At 42.7% G+C, this 16,737-nt stretch overlaps 1 protein-coding gene and 1 non-coding gene across 2 annotated transcripts in view; one reads left to right on the forward strand and one right to left on the reverse strand.

The window, feature by feature from the left end:
- The window catches only part of LOC103086918 (potassium voltage-gated channel subfamily KQT member 5-like), a 564,354-nt gene that overhangs the window by 358,305 nt on the left and 189,312 nt on the right, over nucleotides 1-16,737 (reverse strand). The window lies entirely within an intron of this gene.
- On the forward strand, nucleotides 3,555-3,627 carry TRNAG-UCC (transfer RNA glycine (anticodon UCC)). Its single transcript has one exon. It is a non-coding gene; the product is annotated as a tRNA-Gly (tRNA).

Below are 16,737 nucleotides of genomic sequence, written 5' to 3' on the forward strand. Positions count from 1 at the left end.
GATGTGCTCTCATTTACCTTGTGCATCTGTGAACACCCTGGACAAATGTGACCACGTGTGAACTCCTTCCTGGTCTCCCTCGGTGGTTTTACATACACGTGTTAAACTGGAATTACTTGAAAAAAGATGGGTGTTTGCTTGCTTTTGTGTAAACTATTTGGTACAAAACTGGCATTCATTTTCTTTTTTACTTTTGTACACCAATATTTATATAATTTGCTATTAATAACTCCTAAGAATCCAAAATAAAACGAAGCAGCAGCATTATTCACAATCATAGCACCATTATTCACAATTATCCCAAAGTGGAAATAGCCCAGAAGTCAATCGACAGATGAATATACACACAAAATGTGGAATATACCTACAACGGAATATTATTCAGACATAAAAAATAACGAGACTCTGATACATGTTGCAAATGGATGAACCTTGAAAACATATGCCAAGTGAAACAAGCCAGACACAATAGGACAAATACTGTATGATTCCACTTATATGAGGTCCTGGAATAGCCAAGTTTATAGTGACAGAAAGTAGAACAATGACAACCTTACTATCAACTATACTTCAACAAAAAATAAATTAAAAATAAAAGAAAGTAGAACAATGAGTAGCAGGGAGGTGGGGAAGGGAACAATGGGAGTTACTAAGTAACGGGTACAGAATTCCAGCTTGGGGTGATGAAGAGGTTCTAGAACTGGACAGTGGTGATAATTGTCCAACACTGTGAATGTACTTAATGCCACTGAATTGTACACTTAGAATGACAAACTTTATGTCATATATTGTCATCAAAAGAAAAAGAAAAAAATCAAGTAGTTCTAAATGGTCTACATAAAACTGGCATTCTTACATTGAGTATTTAGTTTTGTTTTTTGTTGGTTTTTTTTCAGAGAAACATGAGGGAAGAGTTGGAGGCCCTGGTAGGAGAGTTTGTTTGCTTCTGAAAGGATTTCTATTTTTCACTTCTTGTAGGAGATGAGAGTCTTTGAGAGACAGTGTTTGTCTGACTAGACAAGATGTTGAAGGGATTTTCCCTTGGCAAACGCAGAGCCGGGTTTTTCAACCTCTGCACTACTGACATTTTGGTCCAGATAACTCTGCTGTGGGGTTGTCCTGTGTGCTGCAGGATGCTCACCAGCTTCCCTGGGCTCGCCCAGGAGCACCACACACCACCCCGCCCCTGCGCTTTTAAGAAAATCCTCGACCTGGTTGAGAACTACTGGTGTAGAGTCATCTAAAACAGAAAAAATAGTAAAATCTAGGGCTGGTCATTAAAGTGTGGGTAAAAGCTATCAAGATGCTGCTCAGTTATTCTTTTTGCTCTCATTCTTTCAAATATCGCCTCATCAGTCGACACACGAAACGTAAGTCCCCCAGCCCACATCTGGAGCTGTCCGCAATCTGTCCACCAATCTTCCTAGATCTCACATAAACATGAAAACTTGCCCTGTCTCAAACACCTATTCACTCTCTCACTTGTGTGCTTTTCATCATGTCTTCCCTTTTCCTAGAATTCCCAAGCCTTCTCCACCCCCGACTGGGCTTCTACTTATCTTTGATGACCTCGCTGCTGGTTCAGATAGATGCCACCTCCTCCCAGAATGCTCCCCTGATCCTTTGGACCAGAGCATCCTTTCTCCTAGAACCCCATGGCATCTGCAGAGTGGCCTAAACTATTCATGTGGCAAATCCATACTGCAGAATTTGGGGTATGTGGCTTATGCCTTGAAGCGTGTCCCGCAGTTCCTAGCACCGGGCCTTCCACGTAGAATGTGCGTGTTGGATGGATGGAAGAAGGCGTTAAAAGGGAGAGGAAAAGCAAGGCCTTCAAGACTATTGTCAAGTCATTTGCAAGCGGAATCAAGAAGGCTCCTTTGCCTGGTGTGTGCTGCAAAAATGCCTTGGGCCCCAAACAACTCATCTATCTAACTGCTGCATGAAACTCCACTTTCAAAAATAAATTCCTTTGTTGTCTTGAGTGTTTTTCAGATTTTAAGAATGTATTGAAATCAGCAGAGGCTAGTCGATAAGGATCACTCCGTAAGAGGTCCTGTTGCAGACTGTTTTGGGGTCCCTGGGGATGAGAGCCACAGTTCACGGGGAGGATAAATGAGCCAGCGACAGTGGATGCAGGACACATCACAGCCGAACTGGTTTACCATGAGTGCATCATATATATATATGCCAACATACTTGTGTGTACAAATATATACCTAGAAATGCATACATATATGTGTATGTGTCTATATGTACCTTATTACATATTATACAAGCCACATTTATTTTGTGGGTTGGATTAAAATCAGGAATATATATATATATATATATATATACCTTAGACACTGTCGTGGGTCTGAGAGTTGTTTGTGAGATTTAACCAATTCTGTAGTTCTCTATAGGTATAGGTACTAATATTGTACATCTAGTGTCTACTGGTGGGTGAAGTTGAAAATGATCATTTTGAAACAATGACAGAACCTTTCTGAAACTTTTTTAAGTAGCACATTTGAGCAGTGGTTTAAAATAAAGATTTTTTGAAACTGTGTTTTGTGTGATTCTAGGAAGTACCTTAGGGGGACCTTCATGGTAACTGAGGGAATGGATGAACTAGAGGTAGGAGACACCACCCTCTCTTTAACCAGGGCAGCTTTACTTTTATTTGTGTTATATATTGTGGTTCAGTGGAGATTTCTTTTGGGAGCTCCCCTCTCCCTGCTAAAAGTTTTGAAAATCACTGGACTAGCAGTTTTATGATGTGGGGTTTTGGAGGGGAAACAAGGATGATGTGCGTGGCTGACTGAATTATTTGTAAATATATTTTCTGTAGTTAGCCTGACGAGAAGTCCCCTGAAGTTATTAATGGTGATTGGGGAATGCTACTCCAGGACATCTTTGATTAATAGATCAATAGTTCTCAAGTTTTTGATCTCATGACCCCTTTACACTCTTAAATAATTATTGAGGCTCTCAAAGAGCAACTTGTATATGAGTTATACCCATGAATTTATATTTTTTAAAATAAAACATTTAAATTTATTTTAAAATAGTAAACTCGGGCTTCCCTGGGGGTGTAGTGGTTAAGAATCCACCTGCCAATGCAGGGGACACGGGTTCGAGCCCTGGTCTGGGAGGATTCCCCATGCTGCAGAGCAACTAGGCCCGTGCACCACAACTACTGAGCCTGCGCTCTGGAGTCCGCAAGCCACAACTACTGAGCCCACATGCCGCAACTGCTGAAGCCTGTGTGCCTAGAGCCCGTGCTGTGCAAATGGGAGGGGCCACCGCAATGAGAAGCCTGCACAGTGCAACAAAGAGTATCCCCTGCTCCCCATAACTAGAGAAAAGCCCGTGCACAGCAACGAAGACCCAACGCAGCCAAATAAATAGATTAATTAATTTTAAAAAATAGTAAACTCATTACATATTAACAACAATAAAATTTTTATTAAAATAACTATGTTTTCCAAACAAAAAAATTTAGTGTCATTGTTTTACATTTTTGCAAATCTCTTTACCATCTGGCTTAATAGAAGAAACACAGAGGGACTTCCCTGGTGGTCCAGTGGTTAAGACTCTGCACTTCCACTGCAGGGGGCACAGGTTCGATCCCTGATCGGGGAGCTAAGATCCCGCATGCTACATGGCTCAGCCAAAAATAAAAATAAATTTCAAAAAATAAATTTAAAAAAAAGAAGAAGAAACACAGATTCTCATATCTCCCTCTGCATCCAGTCTGTTGTGATATACTGTTTTAGTTGAACTACATGAAGAAAATATAGCCTCATGCATATAAATAGTTGGGAAGGGAAAAGGTTTTTCAGATATTATGAATGTTTTTCTTTGACATCAGACCCCGTTAAGTTGTAGTTTCTTATTTGCAATGTGGAATCTGAAACCATAGCAATGGACTTTTTGTTTCCTGAACTTAGAGTAGCAATGTACTCTTGTAGAAAGGCTCTAAAGGCCTCATTGGCTGCTCATCATTGCTGCTCTATCACCCTCAAAGTCGTTAAGTGATCTGGCCTCCTACTACCTCTTTGATCTCATCTCCAAACCCTCTGCTGACTCTGCTTTAGTCTCACTGCACTCCGTGCTGTTTGTTTCTCTAAACAGTATCCAGTGTTGGCTTTTGTGCTGCTGTTCTCTCTGACTTCTTAGCAAATAAATTAGATATTGTGTTAAATGATCTTAATTTAGTAAAAACCTACTGGCAAAACATATTTCTGGTTTTGAATGTGAAAATAGGAATCTCTGAGTTGAATTACTTACACTTGGCTTGACATTGGCATTGCAGTCAGAAACATTTACTCACCACCTTTATGTCATACTCTGACTTGGTCCTGTGTTGGTGGAAATGAAAGTGGTGACAAGTCATTTTGATTACTAATACTTTGCTATAGAGTACATAAATGTGCCTCCCCTTTGCAAAACACTAAAGATTGTCTTTACTATTATAGTTTACTAGAACCTAACCACATAGGCAATCAGTCATTTTAGGGAAATATAACAGAAATAGAAGGTCACTATTCTATATGTCTAGGGCAGATTTGATTTAAATCTAGGTGATTGAAACAAACCTACTGGTCAGGAACATTCAGCATTTTTCTTCAAAAGTACATTTTTATTGCTTGATATACTTAATATTCTTCACTTAAAAGGTATTGTAGACTACACATTTTCAGGAAGTTACATTTCTATATGATATTTGATGCTTCACTGAATTGAGTGGTAGTCCAAGGAAAAAGGGGTTAAAAAGACGCATCTCTTACAGAATTGCTATGGTGTTATATAGTATGATTAGGAGCCCCAAGTAAACAAAGACAAATTCTCACTAACTTTTTAGGAAAAGTCCTCTCTCTGATTTAACAGGTTAAAGATGTATATTTGAGGATTTTTTTTTCTGTTATGTGTTACGAGTTCAGTGGATACTGAAATATTTAATTATATAACTTTATTCTGGATATATTTTTAATACTTTAAATATTCAATTTTAAGGAAATAATTATTGTTATACCTTAACGGTTAGACATTTTGTTTAATATTGTACTTAAAACCTACAAAAGTCAGATGTCAGCATGAAAAAGAAAAACATCTACCTTCCTTATCTAGTTTATTTCCAGATTTTCCCCTTTCTGTTTCCCATTAGTGTACAGTTGGAGTTCTTAGTTGCAAATAAAAGGACTTGGTTTTAAAAAGAAATTTGTTGGAAGGTGCTGCTTAGAGGGTCATGGAAGGGGAGAGTAGCCCTGATAGAGAAACTGGCAGGAGCCAAGGGAGCTCTGTTCAGGGCCTCAGGGTTCATGGCAGCAGGCTTTGAAGTGTAAAAGACATGCTAGATCTCTGCTTCTGCTGCGACTGACCCCTAGTCAGTCTTTCCTTCCTTCGGTTACCTGCTTATGTTTTAGGGAAGAGTGTCTGTGCCCATCCTCTGGCTATGCTAGAACTGGAAGAGGTAGTGTTTAGCCCTTTTGGCTTCTATGTTGGGAAGTGGTTACCAGAAATTCCTCTTTTACCAACATTGCACAGAGAGGGAGAGCTAATTCCTCAACAGAAAGTCAGGGTCCTGTTAGGAAGATGCCCAGAAACGACAGATATTCACTACAGTTAGTTGAAGGGAGAACTATAAAAAAAAAAAAAAAAAAAAAAAAAGTTAGTTAAAGGTTTTTTCATTCCCATGTTCTCTATTTTTCAGGGCTTGAGCCAGCATGTGGTTTGGTCCACAGGGTGCAGCCTTCGAGGTGCACCAGCCTCAGAAGCAGCTCAGCACATGATTCTACAACTTTATCAAGCAGTAAAACCCTAAGTGTCTTTTATGAACATCCTTTTTTTTCAGGCCTTGAGCCAGCATGTGGTTTGGTCCACAGGGTGCAGCCTTCGAGGTGCAGCAGCCTCAGAAGCAGCTCAGCACATGATTCTACAACTTTATCAAGCAGTAAAACCCTAAGTGTCTTTTATGAACATCCTTTGTGGCTCCTTGAGAGTCTGCAGATGTGCAGTCACCCAGATGACCATGCATCCAAGCCGGAGCTGACCAGGTGATATGGACTGAATGTGTGTCCCTTCAGACATATGCAGAAGCCCTAACCCCAACGTAACGGTGTTTGGAGGCGGGGCTATGGGAGGGTAATTAGGCTTCAATAAGATCATGAAAGTGAGGCCCCCATGATTGGATTCGTGTCTTCTCAAGAAGAGGCAAAGAGAGCCGAGCTGTCTCTGCTGTGTGAGAACATGGCGAAAAGGCACTGTCTGCGAGCCAGGAAGACTCAGCTGGCACCTTGACCGTAAACTTCTAGAGAAATCAGTTTCTGCTGTTCCAACCACCCAGTCTATGGTACCTTGTTATAGCATCTGAGCAATAACAACGCTTCCTATGAGGAAAGTTCAAACTGGCGCTGAAGGATGTGAAGGCTCAGGAAGCTGCGTCCTTAGTCACTTCGGGAATTTGACAGTCTCCCCAAGTTGGTCAGGAAATGGTGTACGCAGGAGATATATTTTGCAGGAGGGTGGCGTAGAGCATGCTCTCTGCCTCGTTCCTAGGCGATGAGACTGATCAGGAAATCAACAGCCTTCCTGAGACTAGCAGAGAGGCGGAAGTCATACAATGGGGCAGCTCAGGTGTGATGAGAGCCTGGATGCGGGGACTGAGTTCTCGGTCTTGGTTTATTAGGCAATAAGAAGCATTGCAAGAGGTGTGGAGGGAAAAACTAGAACCCATCAAACAGAGTTGCGTGAGTCCAGTTTCGGCAGCACGGGTACGAGCATCCCAGACCCTGAGAAACACAATAACAGGAGTATGATGTCCAGGTAGGAGATAACCGGTTTTTAATAAAAGTAGAAGCAAAGGAGATGGAGGGATGATTTGAGAGAAGCGTGATGTCAGAACTCAGCAGCTGACTGGAGATGTGGAGGAGACTGTAATACATTTTTAAAAATCCTTTGAAACTTCATGAGTGGAGATGCTGCAATAAACACCCTTCACAAGGAGAGATAAATGGCTGTGGCATTTCAGTTGCGATGGAAGATTTAGCTCCAAATGTCTCTCATGGTGACAGGACATAATCTATGAAACTCAGTGGGAAGGCAACTGGAGAGGAAGACAAGTAGATTTGTCTCACGTTTATACGCATGCTGCAGTAGGGCACAAGGGAAAGGGCAATGTGTCTGAGTGTACAAATGTCAGAGAAGAGAATTAGAACCCAGGACTGAGCCCTGGTGTTTCTTCCTGGCGTGGCTGTAAGGGGTGGGTTGCAGCTGGGAGGGTGCGTGGAACAGAAGCTGTAGCAAAGAGCACCTTTTGTGGACAGATTATGAATTGCCTGGAACACGCATGTTCCGTAACTCTGCGGAATATTTTCACCACCATTTACAAAATGCAGCTGCAAGCCTGCCACGCTGCTGACACGGGTCCCACCGTTACTAGAAGCTTATCCGTCTCTTCATCTCAACATCCTCGCGTCCTCATCATAGCACAGCCATCCACACAAGCACTGGTGGGACCCGTCGCTGTTCTTTATCTGCCCTAGTGCTGTCACAACGCGCACATTCACTCTCTAGCCGCTTCTCTACCCCAGTTGTCCGGCTAAAAGTCCAGTGATGTAATTTAATGCAGCTTCTGCACATTTATGAATGTGCTCGTGCCTTACCCCAGCAGTCACAAGATGCACACGCCAGACGCTACTTGGAAAACAAGGATTCTTACACCACTTCTATAAAACACTACCTTCATAAACACTAGTGTCCAGCTCTGAGGCTCCCCTGGTAGATCCTCAGGACAGAGGAAAGGGTACAGCTCGGCGATATCTCCAGGGTGGCCTATGTCTTCTCTGTGAGTCTGTCTTTGATTTGCTGCCAGAAAGAGCAAAACTGCCATTTTCTCTGAATGTTTCCCCCAGGCCTGCTCTGTCTTTCTGTTTGCAATGCACTTCATTCTCCCTACTATAGGGAAACGAGATATTCAAATATACGACTTCGTACGGAACACACCTACTTTTTGGAATGTATGCATAAGTTCACAACCTATGAAAACTACTTAAAAAAGGGAAGGGAAGGCCCTGCTGGTGACTTGTCATGGGGTAGAAGTTAGTTAGTTTACCCTCAAAGGGTAAGGTAAGGGCTTAAGGGCCCGCGCTTGGACCTTCTGACCCGCTGCGTTCGAATCTCAGCCCTACTTCTCACCACCCGGTGGCCTGTCTTACCCTCCCTACACCTCGATTGTCCCCATCTCTCCAGGTAATAGGGGGGCAGGCGATCAAATTGGCAGAGGAGTCAGACAAGGAGCTCATCTCCTCCCACGTATACAGGTAATGAGAACTGTATTTTGGCCCTCAAATGGGAACCATGACCTCCTCTATTTGGTCAACCTGAACTTCCACACGCTACAATACAGGGAGTTGACAGGTGTCCCCCCGCAAAACCTAAAGGGAGACTCGATTACGAGGTGACCCAATGGGCCTTTGTTGGTGTAAGGGAAGGGGCTCTGGGGCCTTGGATGTGCAGAGTAGGGGTGAGGGAGGGGTGCAGTGCCGGTTGCAGGAGCCTCTGTAAAGGGCATCTGTAAAGCACAGGGCAGAGGACAGGGTGGGAGCAGAGGTACCAGAGAAGAAGCAGAGAGAAGGCCCAGGAGCAGGACCCAAGTGTGGGGCTGCCCGCCTCCCTGGCAGCAGCTGCCCAGGGGTTCGAACTCAGGAGCCACTGCAACAGGCAGACAGAGGGTAAGCATAGGTCACCCTTCAGAGAAGCCCCAGAGGTGCTGGGCCAGAGCTGAGCTGGCAAAACCCAAAAGGCGAGAAGTTAGTCCGCCAAGTAAACTCGCCAGACAAGTGTGATGGTTCACCCAGTGGATCCACCACAGAGGCCTGGGCATTGGGCTGGAGGTGGGGGTGGGGTGACAAGGGGGACAGTCTTTCCTGGAGCAACAGGACCGTCCACAGGGCCCCAGCAGTTTTACTGAGTATTCATCTGCATTGGTCCTCACTGGGGTTGCTTTTGGAATATTAGATAATTCTTACTTTTAAATACTCTTGGAAGAAACACCAAACAGCTTTGATTTTAGAAGTGATTTTATAAAAAAGAACTTCAAACTATGAAGAAATATGAACCCAGTGATGCGATATCATGATTTCATTTTAAGTCTTGGTATTTTTATTAACAGATTTACTGGGGTTTTTTTTTAAGCAGCTTTATCACCAGATGAATATTAATTCCTTGTATCTATTGCACATATTACTAACTTCTCAAGTTTTCAAATCATGAAATATTGGACATCAATTGTCATAAGAGCTTTTTGCTACAAAATGAATGAATGAACAGACATTAACTCTCTTTCAGAGCGTATGTCATATCTAAGCACACACACATATCCAACTGGAGTGGATATGGAGTTCCCTGTGAAATAGGGAACAAGTCAACTAATTCTGTTTTAAAGATCCCAAAATACCTCTAAAATAATTGCTAACACATCACGGTCAAGAGACTCACCCACATGGTGTAATATTGGTCTGGCCAAAAGGTTCATTCATTTTTTTCTGTAAGATGTCTCTAGTAGCACTTAGATGTCTTTAACTTCATTCGAAACAATTTTGTTAGATTGTATGTGACAGCTGTCATGTCAGCATGTGTTTAAAAAAAGACTTATCAAAACTGATGAATTTTGTGTAGCCATTTTAATATTGAAGATGGAAGAAAAAAAGCATCATTTTCAGCATATTATGCTCTATTATTTCAAGAAAGGTAAAAACGCAACCAAAATGCAAAAAAAGATTTGTGCAGTGTATGGAGATGGTGCTGTGACTGATCGAACATGTCAAAAGTGGTTTGCAAAGTTTCATGCTAGAGATTTCTCGCTGGACGATGCTCCACGGTCAGCTAGAGCAGTTGACGCCGACAGCGATCAAATTGAGACATTAATTGAGAACAATCAACGTTATACCATGCAGGAGATAGCCGACATACTCAAAATATTCAAATCAAGGGCTGAAAATCATTTGCACCAGCTTGGTTACGTTCATCACTTTGATGTTTGGGTTCCACATGAGTTAAGCAAAAAAAAAACCTTCTTGCCTGTATTTCTGCATGCGATTCTCTACTTAAACATAATGAAAATGTTCCATTTTTAAAACAAATTGTGACGAGCTGTGAAAAGTGGATACTGTACAATAATGTGGAACGGAAGATATCGTGGGACAAGCGAAATGAACCACCACCAATCACACCAAAGGCCGGTCTTCATCCAAAGAAGGTGATGGTGTGTATATTGTGGGATTGGGAGTCCTCTATTATGAGCGCCTTACGGAAAACCAAACGATTCATTCCAACAAGTACTGCTCCCAGCTAGACCAACTGAAAGCAGCACTCGATGGAAAGCGTCCAGAATTAGTCAACAGAAAACGCATAGTCTTCCATCAGGATAACGCAAGACCGCATGTTTCTTTGATGACCAGGCAAAAACTGTTATAGCTTAGCTGGGAAGTTCTGATTCATCTGCTGTATTCATCGGACATTGCACCTTCGGATTTCCATTTATTTCAGGCTTTACAAAATTCTCGTAATGGAAAAAAATTCAATTCCCTGGAAGACTGTAAAAGGCAACTGGAACAGTTCTTTGCTCAAGATGGAATTATGAAGTTGCCTGAAAAATGGCAGAAGGTAGTGGAACAAAAGGGTGAACACGTTGTCCAATAAGGTTCTTGACAAAAATGAAAAAATGTGTCTTTTATTTTTACTTAAAAACCGGAGACACTTTTCGGCCAACCCAATATTTATACTGCTGTAAAATACAACTCAAATATAACACACCCATTATAAGTAATGCATAGATTTTAGTTAAATATTAATGGAAATGTTCACGTCAATTTCAAATTCGCTGATCTTAGCTTTCATAAAACCAATATTCAAAACAGTCACATATGCACTGTGAACACAACTAAAATGTATATAACTAAGAAAAATACCCTTCCTAGCTGTTTTCTCCTTGCAATATGCTCACTTTGAATAATAAACAAATGCAGATTCTTAAAATTCTAAAAATCTCTTAACAGTACCAAAAATAATGTAGTCTGTATTAATTAGTGTCCATAAAATTTATTGAACTATGAGATGACGATTTTAGTAAACAGAGAAAGCAAGTTAATTTTTAAAACCATGCTGAAAATAACAAACAATTTCTCAAGGGATTTTTTTTCATTAATCAGCATTTCTTCACATTCAGTACAAGTTTAAATAAGTCTGTGTGAATGCTTATTTACGAATTCTAACTCTTGTGATGAAATGGGCTAATTCTATTGCTTGTGAGTTAAGCTTCATTCAGACTGAGCTTAGATATCTTTTCAAAAATTAACTGATGAATATAAAACTATAAAATGTGTCAATTTAATGTACCCTACTGATTTATTGAAGGGACTCTGATTTACCTGCATCATTTAATGGGGTCTCAGGCACCTCAGGCCTCTTTTTCCTCAATTATAAAGCCAGGACGCTGTCAGAGGAGCCTCCAAGTTCCCGTCCAGCTTTAATTATGGCTCCATGTTTGGGCTGAGTGGGACTTTCTTCAACTTGTGCTCAATTTTTTTTTTTTTTTGTTTTTGTTTTTGTTTTTTTTGTTTTTTTTGTTTTTGTTTTTTTTCCTTGCGTTATGCGGGCCTCTCACTGTTGTGGCCTCTCCCATTTGCGGAGCACAGGCTCCGGACGCGCAGGCTCAGTGGCCATGGCTCACGGGCCCAGCCGCTCCGCGGCATGTGGGATCTTCCCGAAACGGGGCACGAACCCGCGTCTCCTGCATCGGCAGGCGGACTCTCAAGCACTGCGCCACCAGGGAAGCCCCTGTGCTCAATTTTGATGCATTTTTCTGAAGTATTATTTCTACTTTTATGCTATATTTTTAGCTGCCTTTGTACTTGTGCTCTAGCCACATGTATCATATTTTTTAGAATCTAATTTTGAGCAATGTATACCTAAGTAAATCCTTGAATTTGGGGAGTTTAGGTATTTAAAATGAACCTACTATGACCATTTTTTGTCATGAATTGAGTCACTGTTAAGCTAGGATAAATTGTACCTTATCCCCACTATTTCTCAATTAGATATACAGTAGCAAGTGGGAAGATACGTTGTCACCATTTCTATTAAAGGTGACAACCTTAATAATAATAATCACATTTTATATATACAGATAGATAGATAGAGACACACACACACACACAATGGAATATTACTGAGCTATAAAAAAGAATGTAATAATGCCATTTGCAGCAACATGGATGTACCTAGAGATGGTCATACTAAGTGAAGTAAGTCAGATAGGGAAACACAAATATCATAGGATATCACTTGTGTGGAATCTAAAATATGACACAAATGAACTTATCTATGAACCAGAAACAGACTCACAGACATAGAGAGCAGACTTGTGGTTGCCAAGGGGGAGGGGAGCTGGGGGAGGGATGGAGTGGGAGTTTGGGATTAGCAGATGCAAACTATTATATATGGGATGGATAAACAACAAGGTCTTACTGTATAGTGTAGTGAACTCTACTCAATATCCTGTGATAAACCATAATGGAAAAGAATAAAAAAAAAAGAATGTACATATATGCATAACTGAATCAGTTTTCCATACAGTAAAAGTAACATAACAGCGTAAACTGTACTCCAGTAAAAAAAATAATAATAATAACCACACTGATTATAGCATTTGAGTGTGATTTCAAGATAGAGGCTTCTCTAAATCCCTTCTCGGTTGCAGACGTAGACAAATCTTTATTATATCTTCCCTAATATTTTACTCTGAAGCAATTCTAACTCGGCATCGGCAATAAACACACCCTAGCAGCTCCTGGACGATATCCCAAATATCCTTCTGTACTTCTCAAATCCGTGACGTACTTGTGTAGACTCCTATCTTCTAGACACGAGGCAGGTTTTAGGAGGACTGTGGCTCCCGGCCTGTTGCTCCCGGCCCCTTGCTGAAGGCAGTACTGAGTTTGGGTTCTTATTCCATCTCGAGGACCCCTTGCGAAGAGATACTCAGTCTGTTTCTCTGATGTTTCTGAGAAACGGCCATGGAAGGAGGACGGTAACAAAGAGATAAGGTCATTCGTCCATGGGAAGACCAGCCACCTTCCTCGGGCATGTGCAGGGCTGGACCCTAACACGGCTCCTCCAGCCCTGGGGGTGCACTCACGGCCAGTTCCGAGCAGCTGGGGAGGCACATTCATCCATAACCTGTGAACAGTAATCTATATGCGCAATGTGGAGCTCGTAAAATTGGAACCTATCAGTCACGTCCTTCGTCTCATATGTTACCTCTTGCTTTGAGATCTTTCACTCCTATTAGTTTTCAAAATGAATCCCTTACGGTGTATGGGGGACTTTCTTTCAGTGTATAGATCTGTTGCAGCCTTCCTGTCCTTACAAAGTTACTCTCATTTTACTATTGCCCTCAATAGCCAGGCGAGGTTGGTGACTTCCAAGGGAGTGGAATTAAATAATTCTATCACTTTCCTTGTAACATCCTGATAAAATCTTCCATGCTCATTGCTTCCACTTCCTCACCACACACCCCTCCTTAACCCTGCCGTGTGGCTTTGGCCATCATGGCTCTTCTGCCCTCATGAAAGGTCACCAGTTTCCTCTTGGTCACCAAACTCAGCGTCTATTCTCAGGTCCCCGTATTTATTCACGACACTAAAATTCTTGTCGGCACTTTTCTTTCTGACACTTTCTCCCCCTGCAGCTTCCTTGACACACCAAGGTCTTCACGCCATCATTTTGCCAATTGCATTTTTGTGTGTCCTTGCTCTGTATTGCAGTGTCCGTCAAGGAGTTGCCCTTAGTCTCCTGTTCTCAGGCACTTTCTCCCTTGGCAGTTAAGTCTAAGGCTTCAGTTATCTTCTGTCTGCGAATGATCTGCCCACTGAAAGTCTCTCTCATGAATACCCTGCCAGCACCTCAACTTCATAGATCCCTGGTTAAATTCACCCTCTCCCCTGTCAAGCCAGCTTTTCCTTCTTGGGCTGTCCAGCTCTGCTAATGGCACCATCGTCTGTCACTAGGAGCTCAAAATGAATCATATCAGTGTCATCTTCCAAATGCACTGGTCCCCTCCTTCCTATGCTCATTGCCAGATGCTTCAACTCTCACCCCTATTGTATTCAACACTGGAAACCTACTGATGCATTTAAATAACTCGTCCTCCCGAAGCCCAGCTCTGATCCGGCCATTACCCTGCTCTGACGTCTCCCCTGGGTCCTCATTGCCTAGAGAATCAGGTCTAAGTTTCCAAGCTTAACTTTCAAGGTCCTGATTGGCCAGGAGCCAAACTACTTTTCGACCTCCTCACCACTTCCCTTTCCTCAAAGAAAACTGCCTACAGTTACGCCCACGTGTCCTGAATCTTTCCACCTCACTGCCTTTGCTGGTGTGTCCTCCGCTCACAAGGCCATGCATCCTGCACGTCCGTGAGGACCTGGCCCAGGTGCTCACCCCCCACGACTTTCCCTCTTCTCTCTGTAGAATTTTACATCTCTCTCAGGTCACCTATAAAAACTTGCTTGTAACTTTTTACTACATTTTCTCATTTTGCTGTGTTCTGGGGATAAAAAGTGAGCAAATTCAGAGTTCCCATGTCCCAGGTACGTGTTAGGTTCTGGGCATGTGAAGTTCCCGTGTACGTGTCATGTGTCACCTACCTGACTCTATAAGCTTCTCAAGAGTGAAAACTGATTCTTTTCTGCATCTTCTGAACCATCGAGCACTGGAACGCCACCCACGCACACATCATTTAAATGGATGATCGATCACTGAGTCCCAAGCTTCCTGACCATGGTCCCCTCTCCCACCTCCGTCCCATGCACTTCTCTGCTTGATATCTGCTCTTGGATTTCAGAATTCAGTTGACAAGGTCTATGTGAAAATCCATGCAAAATTATGAATATCATACCAAACTGTTTCCTGCTTAAAACTCTAAAAAAGGGTTCTATTCTGCTTTACAAGAAATGCATACAAAACCAGCCAAGGAAAAGTTGCACTTCTTGTTGTCACTGGGGCCTTGACTGGTAGCATCCTTTTACCTTTGCCAACTTACAAGATAAAGGAAGGGACACCTCCATTTTGAGGCGTTCCACATGAGGACACCTCTGGATTTAGATTTTAAAATCAATTTACTCCAAAGGGTTTGGTAACGAAACAAAGACCCTCACAAATGCTATTGGTGGAAGAAAGCCACATAGAAAGAAGGTAAAGCATTCAACAGCAGGTCCTTGGAGTTCTACAGACAACATGACGCCAAAATGCTGTCTCCGGGTCAGGTGTTCCTTTTCACAGGGGAGAGCCAGGGCATTTTCTAAGATCTAAGTAACCTTTTCAGGAATCTCTGAGGTTGGTAATGATTTTACATCTATTTTATAAGGAAGACACAGGGGCGAGGACAGCTTGAGGCATCCTCCTAAGGTGGCACCATCGGTAGGTTGCAGAGTGGGGGATCTGAAGCCAGGCAGCCCGAGCACAGGTTGAGGGGTGAACGGCCCCGCAGCCAAGAACCGAGGGCTGCGGTGGGATGTCGCTAGTTCGCCCTATTCTCAGAGGGTCCACATTCCCCACAGGCAGGCTCTGCCATCCTCCACCGGGAACTGGCCCTTTCCTGCCCCTTTTGCTGTACGATGCTTTGTGGTCCACCCCCCCGTGCTTTCCTTCCATTCGGGTCCCCGCCCCGCTGTGCATCAGTGGCCCTGGGCCGGGCACGGGGCTGGCCGGGCAGCAGCCGCCCTGGTGCCCTCTTTCCTGCCCTCATCCTGCCTGGCCCCATGAGCCCTGGGTGACCCCGGCACAAGCCCGGGCTCAGAACAGTCAGTGGTCCCGGGACCTGAGCCCCAGCCCCAGCCCAGCGCCCACTGCTAAACGCCTGATCCAAGGGGCGCAGTTCAGTGATTTAATGAGAGCCTTCACTTAAAAAGGTGGTATGTGAGGTGCTATGAGATACAGTAACGTCTGTAATTGTGAGAAACAGAGGCTTGTGTGGATAAAGGTTATTTCTCTCTTCCCAGGTACAAGCGCATGCAAGTAAACCACTGAAAAACCTTGTAACTGCCTATGACTGTTACCCAGCACTGAGCAGCCTTCAAATATCACTGTCTCCCCAGGGGGCCGACCTCATTCTCAGGGTGAGAGCTTCATGCTGGGGCGGAGGGTGGGCGGGTCCTAGAAGCAAGCCTCTGCAAAGAAGGCTATTTAAAAATTGTATTTGGTTTAAATACATATTGCTCAGACTGCTCACTTTAGTCGAAGGTAGCTGATGAAAACAAATACAATGAACCACAAAAATTAAGTAAATGAGATGTCACAGTTCCTTACTGATGAATAAATAGCATTTTTATGCAAACTATTATATATAGGGTGGATAAACAACAAGGGCCTACTGTACAGCACAGGGAACTATATTCAATATCCTGGGATAAACCATAATGGAAACGAATATGAAAAAGAATGTGTATCTATGTGTATAACTGAGTCACTTTGCTGTACAGCAGAAACTAACACAACATTGCAAATCAACAACATTGCAAAAAAAAAAAGCATCTCTAGGTAAGAAATACAAAAGAAAAAGCCAGACAAACCCCAGAATGCTTGATTTCACCAGGAAAGGGATCACATTTAGAATGTTTCCAAAACAGTTTCACAACATTGTAAGACTAGCTTAGAAGTAAATTCTCAGTACAGTTGTAAGTCACCTAGGGAAAG

The sequence above is a fragment of the Lipotes vexillifer genome, unplaced genomic scaffold (genome assembly GCF_000442215.2).
Source record: "Lipotes vexillifer unplaced genomic scaffold, Lipotes_vexillifer_v1.1 scaffold693, whole genome shotgun sequence".
NCBI classification, from domain to species: domain Eukaryota; kingdom Metazoa; phylum Chordata; class Mammalia; order Artiodactyla; family Lipotidae; genus Lipotes; species Lipotes vexillifer.